This window comes from Protopterus annectens, chromosome 5.part0 (genome assembly GCF_019279795.1).
Source record: "Protopterus annectens isolate FY-2018-M chromosome 5.part0, PAN1.0, whole genome shotgun sequence".
NCBI lineage: Eukaryota > Metazoa > Chordata > Ceratodontiformes > Protopteridae > Protopterus > Protopterus annectens.
Genome location: NC_056735.1, coordinates 164,710,828 through 164,729,558, shown reverse-complemented (window position 1 = coordinate 164,729,558; position 18,731 = coordinate 164,710,828). Strand labels below are relative to the sequence as shown.

Below are 18,731 nucleotides of genomic sequence, written 5' to 3'. Positions count from 1 at the left end.
GAGAGTACTGATGCTGACTCACCCATCCCTTAGATGGTGATTTGTGTCACATGATGATCAGTTTGCATTTTTTCCTACCACTGGAATGAGAGTGAGGCTGTAAGTACAGCCAGTTTTGGAGCCTAGTTATGAATTTTTCACTTTTGTTATTGGTAGTGATGGACTTTGCTGACTTAAAAGAATTAGAGCTCTAAATGGTTTCCATTTCTATTACAGTAGTGCTGTGTTGTCAAAAAAATCAGTAGTGCTGCAAAGTGCATAGCAGTATCACATGGCAACATCAGGAGCAGCTGAGAGGCATGCTAGGAAAAAGATGTAGCCTGTTGTAGGGCTGTGCTGCATACCACAGTTTTGTCTTGTCAGAATGCTATTTTCTGTTAGAAATATCTTTAATAATATACAGTAAATAGAAATATCAGATGTCAGTTTTGGTCTGATCCAACCTTTGGGACTCTGATCCAACTCGGATCCAGGGTTGGCACCTTCAAACCTTCAGATCCAGGGCTCTGACTTCTCCCTTATCCATAATTCCCTCAGATCTTGTTTGCCTTAACTGAATGGCTGCAGAGGTTCTGATCTAGTCAATGGATACGTGTTTTTCACCTGTTATTTGCACAGAAAACTTGAAATTCTTTTCTTTCTTTTTCTGTCATAGCTTTCTTCATCCCATATTGATATTTAAAGAAAAAACTCCTTTTTATACTGTGTATTTCAATAACATAGTTTAGCTTTCTATTAGTCTAATATTTTCTGTGTGTATTAAGTATTTTCTTGGTAGTGTAATTGTAGAACTGTGTTGTTCAAATTAGAGTAGGTTGTTTAATTGTAAGTCATTGTAGCGTTTGTTGCTAACTTTGTGGATTGTTTTGACAGTTTTGTAGGCTGTCAGACAAAACTTTTAAAAAGCATGGTAGATGTGGCCACAAAATTTCTCCTCAGGACACCAACTCTCTTTCTGTGCACTGTTTGGGAGCAGCACACCCTCAAAAAGAATGCAAAGCCTGTGCATTGTTTGGCCACAAGTTCTTCAGAGCAGAAGAGACAAGCTAATTTTAAATAGACTCCTTCCAGCTTCTTCAACATCCTCTCTTCTCCCTCATCTTTGACTCCGAGGGAGAAAGAAAAAATAAGGAAACTTGTAAGCCGAAGGATCCCAGTTCAGGCAGTAAGACTCTCAAGAAAATTATTGAGACTCCAAAAAGCAGTCCCCTGACTCCACAACCTCTATGGGTCCAGCAGAAAAAGGTGTGAAGTCTTCCAATCCAAAGCCTTGGATCTGTTCTCAGTCTGCAGTCAGACTCTTCTCTAGTCAGTCTTCGACTTCACTCTTCCCTTCTGCAAAAGCTCTCTAGGGCTCCTTCAATTGCTTCTTCCAGGTCTGCCTGTTCTACAAGGTGTCTCACCGAAGCTGATGTTAACAAAATGATGCAGAGAGTCCTCTGAATGCAGATACAGTTGGGGGTCCTCCTGACTCTACCCCCTCTGATAGAGTTGAGGACATTACCATCAACCTGTACCCATTTGACTTTATTGCAGGTCTGTCCTTTGGAACTGAAGCCCTTGGATCTGAATATTTCTAGAGCTCCTTTGTTGACATAAGATAGTGGCTTCCACTTTGGCTGTGACTGTAACACAGTCTGTTTTGGCTCCAGACCTATTGGATCAAGACAAGTATTGGAGTCAAAGCTTTGGAGCTGGCATTCAAGGATAGGGGTCGACTCTGAAATTGTTAGAACAATCCCTTCCTCTCAGGGCATCTGTTCTGAATAGCTCGGTTCCATTGTCAGACTCGGAGTTAGAAAGGGTTGGGGCTTCAGTTTATTTCCCTGTTCCAGCTTTTCAGCTCCTGTCTCTTCCATGTCTTTTGAGGCCTTCCAGTTAGGGTTGCCAAGTTTTCATGTCAAACTTTCTGGACATGTATGTGAAAGCAAAATGCGTGCCGAACAGAAGTGTGCATTAGCCTCACCTCTAGAGGATTGTCATACAGTATTCCTGCTCACAAGCACATTCTTGTGTTGTTCAATGTCAGTGACAGTGTCCCTTAATTCTGGACAGTTGGCACCCCTACTTCCAGTGGGTCCTGTCATGATCAAGAGAAGAGGTGCTACCATCTTATTTGAATCTGAGCCAACTTAAAATGGGTCACTTTAATGGCATTGCCCTAGAGGCAGAGGTGGTCTGCAAAACCAAGTTTTTTGCAGACTTCTCAGAGAAATCCTTCTAGCACTCCTTAAAAGTTATACAACAGCTATACACTGGAGGCATTTGGGGGGGTGCTTATCCCTGTACCCTCAAACCTGGTGGGCCATCACTTCTGATTCTTGGGTGTTAAGGATAATAACCAGAGGATATTCAGTTACATTTCTAACATTGTGCCATGTAAAAGACAAGACTCCTGTAGTGCCATCAAATTAGACTCTGCAACTGCAGAATTAGAAAAGCTGTTGGAAACAGTCATCCAACAGGTCCCACCAGACCAGATAGGATCCTGTGTCTACTCCAGGTTCTTTTTACTTCTAAACAAAACAGGGGAACTCAGGCCAATAATATGTGAAACAGACAAAGTTCTGGATGGTCATGGTTCAGTCCTTTTTGCCTCTACTCAAAAAGGACGGCTGGATATGCTCAAATAGATCTCCATGATGCTTACTATCACATAAAGATAAACAGGCACTCCAGGAGATTTCTCCATTTCAGACTGGGAGCCAGTCATTTCCAGTTCAGAGCTGTGCCCTTTGGACTCAGCACAGAGTTTCAGGTATTTAATAAATACATGGCAGCAGTGACAGTCTACCTCAAACTGCAGGGCTTCCAGATGTTCCTGTACTTAGATGATTGGCTCCTCACTGCTCTGACCAAGGATCTGTTAATTCTGCAATGGGACCTCTTACTCTAGTTACTTCACAACTTTGGGATTACAGTGAACAGACAGAAGAGCAAATTGTTACCATCTCAGACCCTAAAATTTATTGGATGCCCCCTGAGCACCACAACACATATAGTCACTTTGCATCTGCACAGTGTTCACTCCCTCTGCCAGCTGGCACTACAAGTACTAGCCAGTCCATCTCCTTCAGCATGCTTAATCTAAAACTGCTAGGACTGATAGCATCAACCGTCATTCTTGTTCTTATGTCCAGATTTTATATGGGGGTTCTATAGTGGACTCTCTCAGTCCACTGGTCCCAATGTTATTACCCCCCCCCCCCCAGTGGTCCCATCAGAATAACCTCAGTATACAAAATCCACATAGAATGGTGGATCCCATCAGCAGCATTAACAGCAGGTCAGCTCTTCTTCTCATTTACCCCTACAGCAGTAGCTGTCATGAATGCTTCCTTTTGGGGTCTACTTTACATAATCAAACCACATTTATCCAAAACTCTTTTCATAGAAATGAAAAGAGTGAATGTTAAATAAAGAGAACTTTCACATCAGTGAAAACTTCCACAGGGAAAGGAAGCAGTTGGCCAATGTTAGGAAACTGCCCTTTTCTTCACTGTAGTGCAATCTCAGAGTTGGTATCATTTGTAACGTGGCCAAGTGCTTCCTTTCCTTGTGGTATTTTTCACTGATTTGAACATTTGCGTTATTGAACGTTTGCTCTTTTCATCTCTGAAAAGTGTTTCGGCAAAGTGTGGTTCAATTATCTGGCATAGCCCCTATCCTTTTAGAGTGGGGGGGGCATTATGAGGAGAAGACTGTTCAAGGATCATGGATACCTTTAGAGACCAACCTCCACATCACTGTTCTGGAAATGAAAACTGTCCTTGTAGCATTGCAGGCATTTCAAGACTCTCTTCCAGTAGGTGTGATTTCAGTTCTGACAGACAGTGTCAGTGGTCTGGTATATCAGCAAATGGTGGAACCAGATCTTACCCATTGTGTTGTGAGGCCATGAGGGTTTGACGATGGGCAATGTTTTCCCATTGCTTTCTACTAGCAATATATATCCCGAGGACTTCCACTGTATCAGCAGACAGATTGAGCAGGTGCATTCTTTTGCCTTACAAGTGGTCCCTCATTCCAACAGGGGCGAATAAAATCTTCCATCACTAGAGCCAACCTGCTGTGATCTGTTTGCCTTCTTCTTGAACAACTAATACAGCAGTTATTTTGCCCTAATCCCTCCACAAGGGATATCCTGATCTACAATTGGCCCCCCAGGTATCCTTTATGCATTCCCTCCCTTTCCTCTAATTACTAAAATCATTCAAAAAGCCAGAAGGGTCAATGCTAAGGTGATCCTCATTGCCCCATACTGGCCTCAACAGTTTTGGTTCCCAGGTCTTTGGTCTGACCTTCTCAGTCCACCCTGGATGCTGGCTTATAGGCCATATCTTATCTCCTGTCCTTCTGGGCATCCTCCCCTGGATGTAGAGACCCTAAAGTTAACCACTTGGTTACTCCACTTCAAATAATGCCTAGGGATGCCAGGTTTTGTGAAAGTGTCATTCATATCCTTTCTGCATGACAGAAGTCTAGCACCAGAACAGTGTACCAAAGCAAATGGAAATGATTTTCTTTCTGGGCTATGGAGAAAGGTTTGGACCCTTTCTCTGCTCCCCTTCCCTCTATTTTAGAATTGCTGTTTGAATTATTCCAAAAAGGTTCTAGTTTCTCAACAAGGTTCAACTGGCTAGCATGTCCTGTTTTTACATAGAAGTAATGAGACTCCTGTAGCTTGTTAAAGGTATCTAAGGCCTTCCTTAAGAGAACTTTTCTGCTTCACCTCCCTCAAATTGTGGACGTCTCCGTCCATGGGATATTGCAGTGATGTTCCAAGCTTTCACAGTCTTCCTTTGAACCAACAGCTTCAGTTTATAGTTTTTGACATGCATAATGAACTTTTTGGTGGCTGTAGAGCACAGTGTGTGATGTGTCTTTAAGAAGTATAGCTAGTGATGAAGGTGCATATATAAACAGCAGGCACATGCTGTACCTAGTGCCATTTTAAAAGTGCAGCCAGAGATTTAGCATGTGAGAACGAATGTAGTCAGTTTGTATGCAGGTTATCTAAGTTGAAGTTAATAGCTATAACTGTAATGTGTTTGTACATTATAAAGCTGCTTGAACAGAACCCACAAAGGCTCGTCTGTTACATCCTGACTAAACGAGCGAACATAGCAGCCACTTCATCTAAGAGGATTTCAGAGCTATAAGCTCTTTTTTGTAAACCACTTTGTTTTTTCACAAAAACAAGGTTTTCCTAAAACTGAATCTCTTTCCTTCCTAAGGTGGCATCCAAGTCCATCGTAAATCAGACCATCAGTTTGCCTGTATTCTTTCTAAAATTTTCTAATAAAGAAGAATATGCATTACAGTTACTTGATGTTCATAGACAACTCGGATGTTATTTGTATAGAACTAACTATTTCAGGAAATCAGAGCAGCTATTCATTGTATTTTGTAAATCTAAGCTGGGACAGGGTATTTCCAAAATCACCCTTTCAAGATAGGTGTCAAGCTGTATTTCTTTTATTTATGAGGAAAAGTGGTAGCTTCTACAGTTTTTTAACATCATTTTCCAATTGACGAGATTTGTGCAGCTGCCACCTGGTCTACATTTCATACCTTTGTGTCTCACTATAAACTAGATGTACAATCCAGATGTCATTCCTCCTGTGGCTCTGCTGTTCTATTGAACATCCTTCCTTAATTCCACCCTGGTAATTATGTAGCTAGGGATTCTGTCCCAAAGGTTGAATCAGAAGAAAATAGACAGCATCGGTTATGAAAGTTATGTGCTCAGAGTAAAGATAGATAAGTGTTGTCATATTTTCATCTGGTTCAACATCTTTCCCACTATCCCTCTTCCAAATTGTCACCTAGAGCTCCTTGGAGAATGGGTAGCCTTAATGGGAGTCTGGTCATCTTTAAGCTCAACAGTTTTGTTTCTTTACTATCCACCTGACACCCTCTTCCTCTCAGTTTCTTTTGGAAGATTTATCTTATCTAGCCATCATTTTATTACTAGTTACATGTATCCTTTACAGGGCAAACTCAGTCTGAGGTAATTTGATAGTGGTGAGGGAATTATGGGTAAGGGAGGAGTCAGAGCCCTGGATCCGATGGTTTGAAGGTGATGAGTCCCGATCAGAATCCCAAAGGTTGAACCAGATAAAAACAGGACATCATGGATTTATCATTCTGGTGAGTACATAACTTTCATATTTCATGCATACATGACTGCTGATTCCTTAAAAGATTTACTTTCAGGCAGCATACTTTAGAGGCTGTGTTCCTGCTCATCAATATTTTGAGAGCCTGCAAGGTGAGTCCAGCAAGGATCAGTATTGTGAGATATGGATATCAACATTTGGCAGTCTAACCAGCTGCAAGTTTTATGACATTCCAAAGCCGTTCATACTAGGCTATCTGCCCTAGGTCATTTGTAAGCCTAGCCAGAGTGTGTGTGTGGCTCTCGCCACCCCTTGGAAAGAGAATACTGTGCCCATTTAGGGTTTAGTTTACTGTGCCTCTGTCTAGTAGTGACAAAGAGACGACCCCCGGGGTAAATCTACGATCTCCCATCCACTTGTCAAGATTTCTCTTGAAGAGAGTCAGTGAAGGGCTCTGCCTAACATGGACTGGGATTCTGTTCCAGAGTGTAGGGAGCCTTTGGGTTATGAATCTGTTCCTCCAGCACGTCCTATTTATTTCTGTGCTGAGGTTCAGATCTCTCGCTCTCGTGGCTGTGGTGGATTTGGATTTCCTGAGGTGGAGCATATCCATTAATTCCGGATTGGACATGGCCTTGTATGTCAGGCATAGATCGCCTCTGAGTAGGCGGTATGCGACTGATTAGAGCTGGAGTTTCTTCAGCTGGGCAGCATATGACATATGTTTGAGACCCTTGATCCTCTTGGTGAGGTACTTTTGGGGTCTTTCTAACTGCTGCAGGTGACGGGTAAGGTACATCCCAAATGGGGCATTGTACTCAATTATGGGCCTGATAAGGGAAGAGTATAGGGGCACAATGACCTCTCTTGATCTAGATGTGAATCCTTTCATGATAAGGTGGGCAATATAGAAGGTCTTCCTAACCACTTTGGCAATGTGACTGTCAAATGAGAGGTTACTGTCAACTTGGGTTCCTAGGTCCCTGATTACTTCTTCCGTACTTAATGGATTACCACCTATGTGTTAATTTGTGAGTACTTTGTTTTTCCCAAAGGGTATGACTATACATTTTTTGGAGTTCAGTTTAAGGCCATGGCTCTGGCAACAGTTATCCATTTCTATGAGGCCTTTCTGAAGGATGCTTGTGTCTGCTGGAGTATCAATTATGGCGCCCAGTTTGCAGTCGTCTGCTTACTTTGTCAGCCACAATCCTCCTATGTTAGCTTGCACCTCGGAAAAATAAATGCCGAACAAGAGGGGTCCCAGGACCGAGCCCTGTGGGACACTGCTTGTGACTGGCTTAGAGTCTGACATGGCTCCAGCAATTCTGACCTTGTGGGTTCTGTCCTTGAGCCAGTTTACAACCCATCTTATGACATATGGGTTTATGTTTAAGCTGGTGAGCGTGTCTATTATGCCCGAGTGAGGTATTGTGTCGAAGGCCTTTGCAAGGTCAAGGTAGGCTGTGTGAACTGCCTTACTCTCATCAATGGCCTTAGTGACGGTTTCAAAAAAGTCGACCAGGTTCAAAAGACAGGATCTGCCCTTGACAAAGCCGAATTGGGTGGGATCCAGTGTCTGTAGCTCCCCAATGTCTTTGTTTATGAGTTCCATAATGATCCTCTTCATAGCTTTGCAGACCAGGCTCGTCAAGCTTATGGGGTGGTAATTTCCAGGGTCTGTAGAAGCGCCTCCTTTGTGGAGTGGGACCACTGTTGCTGTACGCCATTCTTTGGGCACGTATCCTGTAGTAAGGCTAAGATTAAACAGCAGCCTTATATGCGGGTTTAGTCCCTCTTGGGGTTCATGTAGCACGCAACCTGGGACACCGTATAGTCCCATTGATGCTGTGTTTTTAGCTTTGGAGAGGGCGGCTCTCACCTGGGCATCTGAGATGTCAGGGAGGCTACACTCTGCTGGGATAGATATTTGTCCTTTTGGGCGGGAGGGGGGGGATTTGCACTGAACCTGTCTACCAGTATGTTGGCAATGTCTGTGGGTTCAGTGTATTTTTTGTCATTTTGGACTAACTCTGAGCATATTTGGGAGTTTCCACCCAGGTTTCTAACATATCTAAAGAAGGCCTTGTGATCGTCTTTAGTGTCTTTTGCGATTTTTCTCTCAAAGTTGGCCTTGGATGATTTTATGAGTGATCGTAGTTTTTTGCTAGTACTGATCAGAGATGCCTTCCCTTTTAGGGATTTTGCTCTGTCATGTAGTAGCTTTCTCCTCCTGTTGTAAAGCGTATTAATGGCTGGGGTCCACCAGACAGGATGCCTGCCTTTGGGGTAATGGGTCTTGGTTTTATTTGGGATGGCATGATCCATGCATTCTTGAAGGTGTCCGTAGAAGGCATTTATAAAGGATTCAGCGGTGTGGGCTGTGGTTTCCAGGATACCACTTCAGTCTTAAGAAGTGTGAAGTCAGCTTTTGAGAAATTCTTCACTGTGGTCTTCTGTGCTGGGGGTGGGGGCAGGATGTGGATTTCCAGTGAGATTAATTTATGGTCTGATCTCACCAATGAGGGGTATACTTCCGGTGTGGAGCATTGTGTCCCCATGTTTGTGATGATCAGGTCTAATATATTATCTCCTCTTGTGGGAGTGGTGACTAGTTGTTCCATCGCATTTGAGTTTATGAATTCTAGGAACCTTTGGGCTAGGGTGTTTGGGCTTGAGTAATGCTCCCAGTCGATGTTTGGGTAGTTGAAGTCTCCCAATATGATGGTATTTGGAGAGACATTCATACTCTCCAGTGTCTTCAGGAAGGCTAAGTGGGGTTCCTGAGTTTGAGAGGGTGGTCTGTAGCATGCTACAAACTGTAGGGCAGTTTTGCCTACGGTTAGTTGCACATGGATGGTCTCTGATGCTTCGTGCGTTGCCACTAACCTGGAGGTGTGGGTATCTTTGATGAATATGGATACTCCCCCTCCTTTTGTGGTTCGGTCCAAGTTTTGGGGTCAAAAAGCATGATATGAGGTATAACCTGGTAGTGCTGGGGTGCTCTCGGTAGCTTTGAACCAGGTTTCAGTCACTGCACAGACATCGATGTTCTCCATACTGAGGAGGGCTTCGAGTGCGTGCATCTTGAGGTTTAGACTTCTGGCGTTGAGCAACATTACCCTTAGTTTTTTTCCACTTGTGTTTTCTAGGGAGGTGGGTTTGTCTTTTGAGCCTTGCCTAAAAAAGGCACTATGGGGTTGGCAAGAGCCTTGGCCAATATCCGGAAGCCCAGGGGTGACAGGTGCAAACCGTCCCTTGCGAAGCAGCGTGGCTTGTCAAACATGTCATCCCAAGCAGACAGACACTGGATCCCCTTTGAATGACACCAGTAATTAAGCCAATTGTTAAAGCTGATCATTTTGTCTTTGTACTGTGGCATCATTCTTGGTGAGGGTAAGATGTTGGTCAGGGTCATACTGGCTACATATTCAGTGAGCTCCTCTATGTCTCTTTTCAGGTAGTCCAGGGAGGTATGTCTCAGGTCATTCACACCGGCATGGACAATGACTGAGTCATATTTGTACTTGCTTTGGAGTGACCTGAGTGCTTGTGTTATGTGGCGGATTCTAGTGCCCGACAGGCAGCTTACTGTAACTTTTTCCTTGTTCAGTCTGGTGAGCGGGATGACAGTGTGTCTGACTATGGTGTCACCTATTACAAGTGTATCAGGCATGTTGTTTGGCCTTAAGAGCTGTGGCTGTTTGGCACATTGACTTTGTGAACTATGTGTTGCATGTGTTATGTTTTGAGGTAGTGGTTGCTTGGATGTCTGCTTTGGAGGCCTCTGTTGTTTTGATAGATTTTTATTTAGAGCCTCCGAGTATGTTTTTGTGTGTTTGTGTTTGGTTTGCAGTTGTGATAGGTCTATGTGAGACTGGGTTTGTGGTGTGTGTGGTTACCTTCTCCTCCTGACTGGTTTTGCCAGTACTGAGTCGAGAGCTCAGCCTCCAGTTTGGCTATATAGTTGCATCTCTCACATATATTTGTATTTGTTCGGAGGAGGAGAGGGTTGTCTGTGTACATGAGGCAGTTGTAACATTGCCTCAAGATTCCCAGATTCACCATCTGAACTGGAGAGGACGCCAGTACTTGACCCCTCGACATGCTAGAATAGAGTAAAGGATTGCTGTGTAACTGAGTCAGAAAGGACCTATAGGGAAATGGGTACTCAAGGGGATTGTAGGTGGATGTAGTGCTTTCTTTTTGTTTGAGTGCTTTGCTTGTATAAAATGCTTTTAGGAGTAAGTGCTGGGTTTTTCAGATAGAGAATAGACTGTTTAGATAGAAAGTAGAACAGTTCTAAGGGAAAAATTGAAGAGCAGACTTAGCGGAGCCAGAAATAGTTTAAGCTTGATTAACCGGGGCTGCCCGATGCTGCGCTATGCGCAACTTGCTTTATAGCAGGGGGATTGAAAGAGCTAGGAAATGGCCCAAAACGGCCAATAAACTAGAAGTTTCTGGGCTGGAACCACTCCTTTAGGGACAGATAGGCTGCTCAGTGCTCCCCACTCCCACTGGTGAACAAGGAAGCTTCCTCCTATCCAAATAAGGATATGGACAACACAGGAACTATGACGCAGCCCAGAGATCAGCAAAATCTGAAGACTGGACTATTCTAGTTCAGTAAAGGCGGGAAAACACGGATTTTTTTTTTTGTTTTGTTTTTTTGTTTTTTTCACAAAGAGATAAAAAATAGATACAGTAACAAACAGTAAATGCTTTAAATCGCCTAGTGCACTTGAGTGTGTAGTCTACCAGTTAATTTAAGCAAAAAACAAACTTTTAAAGTGCAAAGCAGTTCAGAAACCAACAGAAATACAGTGAATCAACTTGCAGAGCTAATTTAGTAATAAAAATTCGCTTTTTAGGCAAAATACAGCAGTCGAAAATAGAAAGCCAGAAAAAATACTTATAAATCAATGGAAAGTCACTCTTCCACTCTCTGCTGCTTGTAGAACTCTGCAGGACACCACGAGGAGCTGTGCTGAGTCGTATACAAGCGCAAAAGCACGCTAAAGCGGGCTTTATAGCAGGGAGATTGAAAGAGCTAGGAAATGGCCCAAAACGGCCAATAAACTACAAAGGTAAAAAACAAAGGTTTGTGATTCTCAGACGTATTGTAGCAGGTACCACATATAACTGTCAGTGCTGAGTTTGTTTTGACCTCGGTAGTCTTGTTTATATGGGATAATTTTAGCTGTAGGTTCTTGATCAGTTTCTTGATCAGAAAAACTGTCTCAGCCATCAAATGTCAAAGTATGCAACTAGATCAGTATTGTAACACCCTGTATTTGGCTGTTAATGGTATATCAGCTGCTGTCATATGATGTAAATGGTCCAGCAGCCACATATAAATGTTGAAACAGTTGAGAAACAGTGGATTGACAGAAAAGTCTAGAAGAAAAATGTGTTGGCTTATTAACACTGTAAATGATGATAGAGAAATATTTTCCTGAGTCAGTGCCATGTTATCTTATTGCACATTTACAGATGAAGAGAGCTGTTGTAGGACCCAGTAGACTCAATGCACCACATTGTTTTCAGAAATGCAGCAATTAAAAAAGGTTACTTTCTGAATACTTTAGGCAATCTGGTGTATCAATGCCTGTATGACCTTATGTACATAGAGATAAGAATCTTCACTGTGATGAGGAGTTTTCCACTGAAGTTATATGGCTTTAAGAAGGGTATAGCAAAGAAAGGCACTCTGCTTTCTATCTGTACTGCTGGTTGTGAATTACTCAGTAAAAATATGTGAGCATCCTTTACTAGGTTCGTTGGTCATCCCGTTGCTGCTCTGCATCCCCTAGGGCAGTCTGTGCCTGAGAGGGATGATGTGCTAAAGCATGTTCCTGTCGAGTGTGTTGTTTCCAACCAGACTGAACATATCGGTATCATTAGCGGGCAGAATTCCTGCCCAAGGTGCCATTTGTGATGCTTCATACTTTTCAATCAGGGAGTACACATTAGGAAATACTAGGTCTGTCAATAAAAGCTCCAGGTTTTGTTAAAAGTAAACAAATTGGACTGTGTCAGTCTGTGACCCAGTGTTGCATTTACTGACCGGATTTAGCTACACCTCCTAGAATATATTATCTGAATCAGGTGTAGTAGTTAATGACAGGGTCTGAATATACATAGTTTGCAGGATGACATATTTGCCACAAATGTGACTAGTAAAAAGTAAGCTAGTAATGGGATGTACTTTGTCACAGCTGTTCCAAGTATGGTTTTGCTTGTATGCTGCATATTGTAGGTATTTCTGAGTATTTGTTTCAGTGGTACAACAAGTAGCATGCTTCGGTGCAGAAACCTGACACTATAGTGCAGCATGGGGGGGGGGTACCCTCCTGAGTGTGCCATCCTACAGGTGAGATGTTAAACCAAAGTCCCATTGCTTGAGTTGATGGCAGGTCAGGTGGATGTAAAGGATCCAATGGCACCAATCGAAAACAGTAGGGGGCCCTTTCTTTATATACAAAAGTAACTTGTGTACAAGTATTTACAAATGTACAAGTATATAAATATAGAAATCTGTTTACACAGTTATATTAAATTTTTATACCTGTTAGACCTCTACTGCTTTTTCTAGGGAGGAGTACAGGGATGTTATGATCTCCCTGTTCTTGGATGAAATACCCTTACTTATGAGGTGGGCCTTGTATAAAGCCTTCTGTACAACGGAGGCAACATGATGGTCAAAAGTCAGGTTGCTATCAACCTTGGTGCCCAGGTCCCTCACAACTGGATTGCATGCTTAGTACATTGTTATTAGTGTGATAATTAGTGGGGACTCCATTTTCCCCAAAGGGGATAATGATGCATTTCTTGGCATTCAGTTTGAGACCATGCTTCTGCACCAGTCATTTGTTTGGGTAAAGCCCTCTTGGATGATCTTCATATCATTAGGGGAATTTAAGACAGCACCCAGCTTGCAGTCATCTGTAAACTTGGTCAGCCACAGACCACTGGTTTTGGCTTCCACCTCAGAAAAGTTATCCCAAACAGTAGAGGCCCCAAGACCAATCCTTGGGGTACACTGCTCATTACGGGTTTACTACTAGAGGTGGCTTCTCCTATTTTGACTGAGTGGGTTCTATCAGTGAGCCAGTTAGCTACCTGTCTGGCAACATATGGGTTGATGCCTAGCTGGGAGAGTTCATCTATTACTCTATTATTATTCTGTTAGTTTTTTTCTTATATGGCATATTTCCTTTTATTGTCAGTTTATCTATTACCAGCCTCCACAAAATATCTTTCCATTCTTTCTAATTACACTATTTGCTTCCTATTTTTATAACTTTATTTTATTTTTCATCTGTTAGATTTTTTCATGGTTTTACATAGTAATGTGTTATCATTACGTTCTTATACAGCACTTTTCTAACTTTTTCTACGTCATCAGTTTTTATTTTCCACAAAATATTTTTTTTTCTTGGTGATACTTTATTTCTTCATTTATACACACTTTTTTGCCATACCCAAAAATGTATCATATTTATAGAGTCTTGCTACTAATCTCTTACCTTTTTCATTTGTCCACTTTAATACTTTGTACAGATTTAATGAAGCAGGATATACCTCTGGGTTAATTAACCCTAAACCTTCTCCTTCTTTAATTAAATATAAAATTCCTATTTTTACTGGGTTTAATCTAGAACCCCCATATAAATGAAAAAAATATCAGTACTAATTATTTTTCAAATAATGTTGGCTACATAAACACACTTGCTAAGTATACTATTTTTCTATCAGTACTGAATTTATCAAATAAGCGTTTTTTTTTCTGAATGGTAATTTATATGTTTTTCAGAAAACACTTTTGTTTTACTTCTGAATTCTACATACACTTTTATTCCCAAATTTTATACCTAACACAGAAATTTAATTTATTGTAAAATATATACCCCCTATCTTTACTGGATGGATTTTTACTAATCACCTAAACCTTTATTTTTCTCTTTATTTAAAGCCACCTGTATCACCTCTAGACACCAATGTGTCCAAATTATTACTTCTTTTATCCAAATTTTGTTTTTTGCAATTATTGTAATTTTATCTTTATACGTTAATGGAACTGGAAATCTTAATCCTTCAGGTAATAACAGCAACACAACCTGCAAATCGGCCACCAAACGTAAAACTTGTCGAAAAATATGTTTAATACCAAAGGTTGGTTAAAAACATCCACAGTTTAGTGCTTTCGTCTGTAATACTAAGACATCATCAGAACTATGACTGTACTGTTTCCACAAATTAAATCAATATAGCCTACAGGGTCATTAAAGTGGCACTGGATGAGTTGTTGTTATTCAATAAAATTCCACAAGGCTTATATGACTTCCTTAGAGTGGATTTTTCCTATCATTCTAAAGATTTTTGGTATTCCCAAAATCCACTCCAATCCATCTGATCCCCCTTTGTGTCCAATTGTAGCTGCTAATGGAGCAGTTATAGAGCCTCTGCCCAAGTTTATAGACCAAAAATTGAAAAACCTGTTTATTTCTTTCCCACACATTGTAAGAGACTCAGGGGACCTTCTGGATAAACTGAAGGGAATACCAGCAAAAGATGAATTCCTTTTGGTTACTTGTGATGTACAAAGTTTATTTACAGTAATACCCCACGACCTGGGGTTGGAATGCTTCAGCGAGGTTGTAAAACAGTTTGGCTTACTTTCTGAAACATATTATGTATTGGTTAATGAGTTCATGGAGTTGGTGTGAAACAACTTTCTGATGTTTGAGGGTAAATTTCACAAGCAAACCCTTGAAGTGGCTATGGGGGTTGCATGCGCCTCCATGTTTGCAAATGCTGTCCTATTAAGATGGGATTTAGAATCACTTTTTAAACTCCCCTCTTTTCCAAATGTGCTGGCAATTTCAGATACCTCGATGATTTACTTATCATTTGGGAAGGAAGTGTTGAACTTGAAGAATTCGTACTACAGTTGCAAGCCAGCACCTCCTTTTTAAGGGTCACATTTTCCTTTGAACGTGACCAGATTAATTATCTTGACACTGACAACAGAAAAGGAGTTAATGAAGAATTCACTACCAGGATTTACAGGAAGTCCACTTACTGTAACACAATTCTTTTTTTCACCAGTTGCCATCCCTTCCATCAGAAGGGGGGGGCAGTACAAAGTCAGTTTATCAGAACCTCTTGGTTGACCTCTGATGACATAGTGTGTCGTGAACAATTTGACATTCTAAGATCTATGTGTTTGGACAATAGCTACCCCTCTCAACTTCAGGATTCAATCAGAAATGAGATAGGGACAGAGAGAAACACTAAATATTACCCCATCATCAGGAAAGGGCTGAATCAGCTCAATAAGAAAGATAATCAAGTAGGTTTTAATGGCCAAACTAATATGGTCCTGCATTACACTTTGGTTGTCAAGAACATTGAAAAAAAATTGCAGAAGAGCTGGTTTATGCTACACTGTGATGAAAGCATCAAATATTTTTCTACACTATCTTTTACCTATAAAAATAAATCCAACATAAAATCCCTTATTGAAAAACCTATTGATCTTCGTAAGTGACTTTTATCTACCAGGAAATGTAGGCATTGTCATCAGTGCCCTTACATAAACACTTGTTACAATGGCACCCTTTTAAGTAGATTTGATATTTCTGTGCATGGTGGAGCTTACAATTGCTTTTCTCAAAGAGTTATTTACCTGGATACATGTGCATCTTGTCCTGCTATCTGTGTGGGAAAAACTAAGAATGCTTTGAATAAGCATATCTATCAACATGTTTATAGCATTCAGTGTAAGAACAGTAAAAGTGCGCTAGCCAGGCATTCCATTGTTTGTGAGAAATTCACCAGGTTTACATTTCTAGTTCTTGAACAAATACAAAATTTCCCTTATGCAGGGGATTGACAAAATAAACTACTTCACCGGGAAATGTCATGGCAGCTTAAGATAGATACTACTAACTTTCCCAGTTTAAACAACAGTATTTCTATCAGCAGTGAACTAAAAATGAAAGCAGCAGAATATGATTTTGTGTTTCATCAAACAGTTTTTGTTTAGTTATTTTTTACCTAGTTTGTATTTTGTTTTGTTTCAGGTTTTAAAAGTTTTGACTAATTTTTAGTGTTGTCACTTTATTTTTTTCTGTTTCTTACTGATTTCAGCTGCAACAAGTTGTAATTGGTTTACGTGGGAGATGTATCTTCTGTACTTAAGTTTTAAAATGGCTTCTACAAGCAGTGCATTCATAATTCTGATGATGTCTTAGTGTTACAGATGAAAGCACTAAACTGTGGATGTTTATCTACCTTTGGTATTAAATATATTCTTCGACAAGTTTTGAGTTCAGTGGCTGATTTGCTGGTTGTTTTGCTGTTATTAGGTACTGTTTTCTTCTAGTACCAGAGCTGCACTCTTGTTTCTTTCTTTAATCTGTCAGGTGTTATATACCAGTCTCCTTCATTTTATAATTTATTTCACATAATGTCACATTCAAATCTAATGCAAAGAGTATAAATCCCTCTTATGCCACTCTTCCTATGTAGCTCTTGGCTTTACCAGTCATTTACAAATATTTTTACTTTATTAGTATACGCTGACATACATAATTTCTTAATGTTCTCACATATTATATTCTTTAATTACTGACCATAATATTTCATGTCCAGTTGTGTCAAATGCATTAAGGTCTCTGATTTTTGCTTATTCTTTTCTATTCATAATATCATCCACAGTTTCTCTAGCTTTAATAATTGCTGACAACCCCTCTCCTTTGTACTATATATATCTTCCATAATATTTTCCATTTTGTTTTCAAATCTCGTTTGCATTATTTTCATAAAAATCTTATAAACATTATTTTTCAAAACTATCAGTCCCGATTTTTTAATTGTCTTCTATCTTCCTTCTTCCATATGATTTAAGTATTCTACTACATAATTCTTTATGCATTTATTCTTTCATGCCATACAAAACATATAACAACTATTGAGGGTAAAATAAACTCAGCGTTGACCTAACCATTCATTCAAGAGCTTTAAAAAATGTTTTTGCCAATCCCTTAATTTTTTTATACATTTCATACCCTACTCCATCTGGTCTTGCAACTGAATCTATATTTACTTGTCCTAATACTTTAAGTCTTTTAAAGAAATCTCCTTTTCCAACTCTTTGTTCTCTTTTTCTGTTAACTTTTTTTATTTTCCATGTTTTCTTCACTACCTTTTTTTTCTTTAAACATTTTTGTACATATTGTACTACACTATCCTTTTACATTTTTTCTCTCATTACACTACCAGCTTCCTTTACTAATCTCCTTAAATAACTTGGTACTTCAGTTTTTCATTGTAAAAAATAACTTTGCTTATATAACAATTCTTGTATTTTTTCTTGATTTCTTTCATATATAATTCCTTTTCGTTGTCAAAGTACTTTCTGTCATTATATTCTAAATCTTTCAATGCGCATTATATGTTATTTTATGTTTTTCTCTACATTTCTCACAATATATTGCCACTGTAACAAAAAAAAAAACTTTTTTATATTTTTTTCTTAAATATCACCCACCATTCAGACAATTTTTATAAAATGTTCTCATAGTAATGTGATCTTTCCATAACTATATTACTGATCTGTCATTTTCTTCATTCTATGCTCAGTTATCCTTTTTATTCCTTTACCTATTTTATATATTCCTTGTTTTCCTTCATCTCAAGCCATATTGCAAGATGGTCAGAAAATCCCATTTCAACTACCTCCCCTTCTTATATAACTAAACCTTGTGATATTATACCATAGTCTATTTAAGTTCTGTATATATCCCTTTTGTAAGTCCATGAAGTTTTGCCCCAAAGTTTTAACTTGCCACATCTTATAACTTCTTACATTTTTCTTATATAATTTCCCTTTTTTACTTTTGCCACTTAAATCACAATTAAATTATGTTGTTGTTATTATAATATTCATATTTATTGTTACGTGGGCTAAAATCTGATGAAATAAGTTTTCCCTTTCTTTACAGTTAGTGTAAGCATAAAATGTTATAATTCGATATACCTTTTCTTTTCATGTTAAATCTAGAGTGATTAATCTTCACTTTTTTTGCTAAAGTTACATCAAATATCTTTACTGTATTTCTGCAGAATTTGGCTATTCTAGAACATCTCTCATTTCCCAAATTCCAGATTCTTTCCTCCCCATAGTTTCGCTGTTTGTAATCTTTCTTTGTTTGTTAAAAATCTTTTGTCTTCTAATGTAATTCATCCCATCTATTACACCACTCCCAGACTTCCTGTTCTTAATACTATTCACATTTACAGAAAGCACTCTAAATTTTTCATTTTCCCTTTTCTGTACGTTCATGGTTAATTACCAAGTTAGCTTTCTTAATAGACCATTCTAAGCCTAGACAACTGCCTTCCCCAAAACATGAGACTCGAACACTGTACCTTGTGTTTTTGAGTCAAACACCTTAACCATTATACCAACTACAATCTTTAGCTGTATGTATTCTTTTTCATCAAGTTCCTTTTTTTCTTTTATGCTTATCCATTTAAATTGTCTTTCTGTTGTGTACCCTTATACCAAAATAATCTTTTTATTTTCATTTTACTACCTTC

At 39.6% G+C, this 18,731-nt stretch overlaps 1 protein-coding gene across 1 annotated transcript in view; it reads left to right on the top strand.

Moving 5' to 3' along the window:
• MGAT4A (alpha-1,3-mannosyl-glycoprotein 4-beta-N-acetylglucosaminyltransferase A) overlaps positions 1-18,731 on the top strand; it is a 2,332,896-nt gene that overhangs the window by 840,068 nt on the left and 1,474,097 nt on the right. The gene's annotated exons all lie outside the window — the stretch shown is intronic.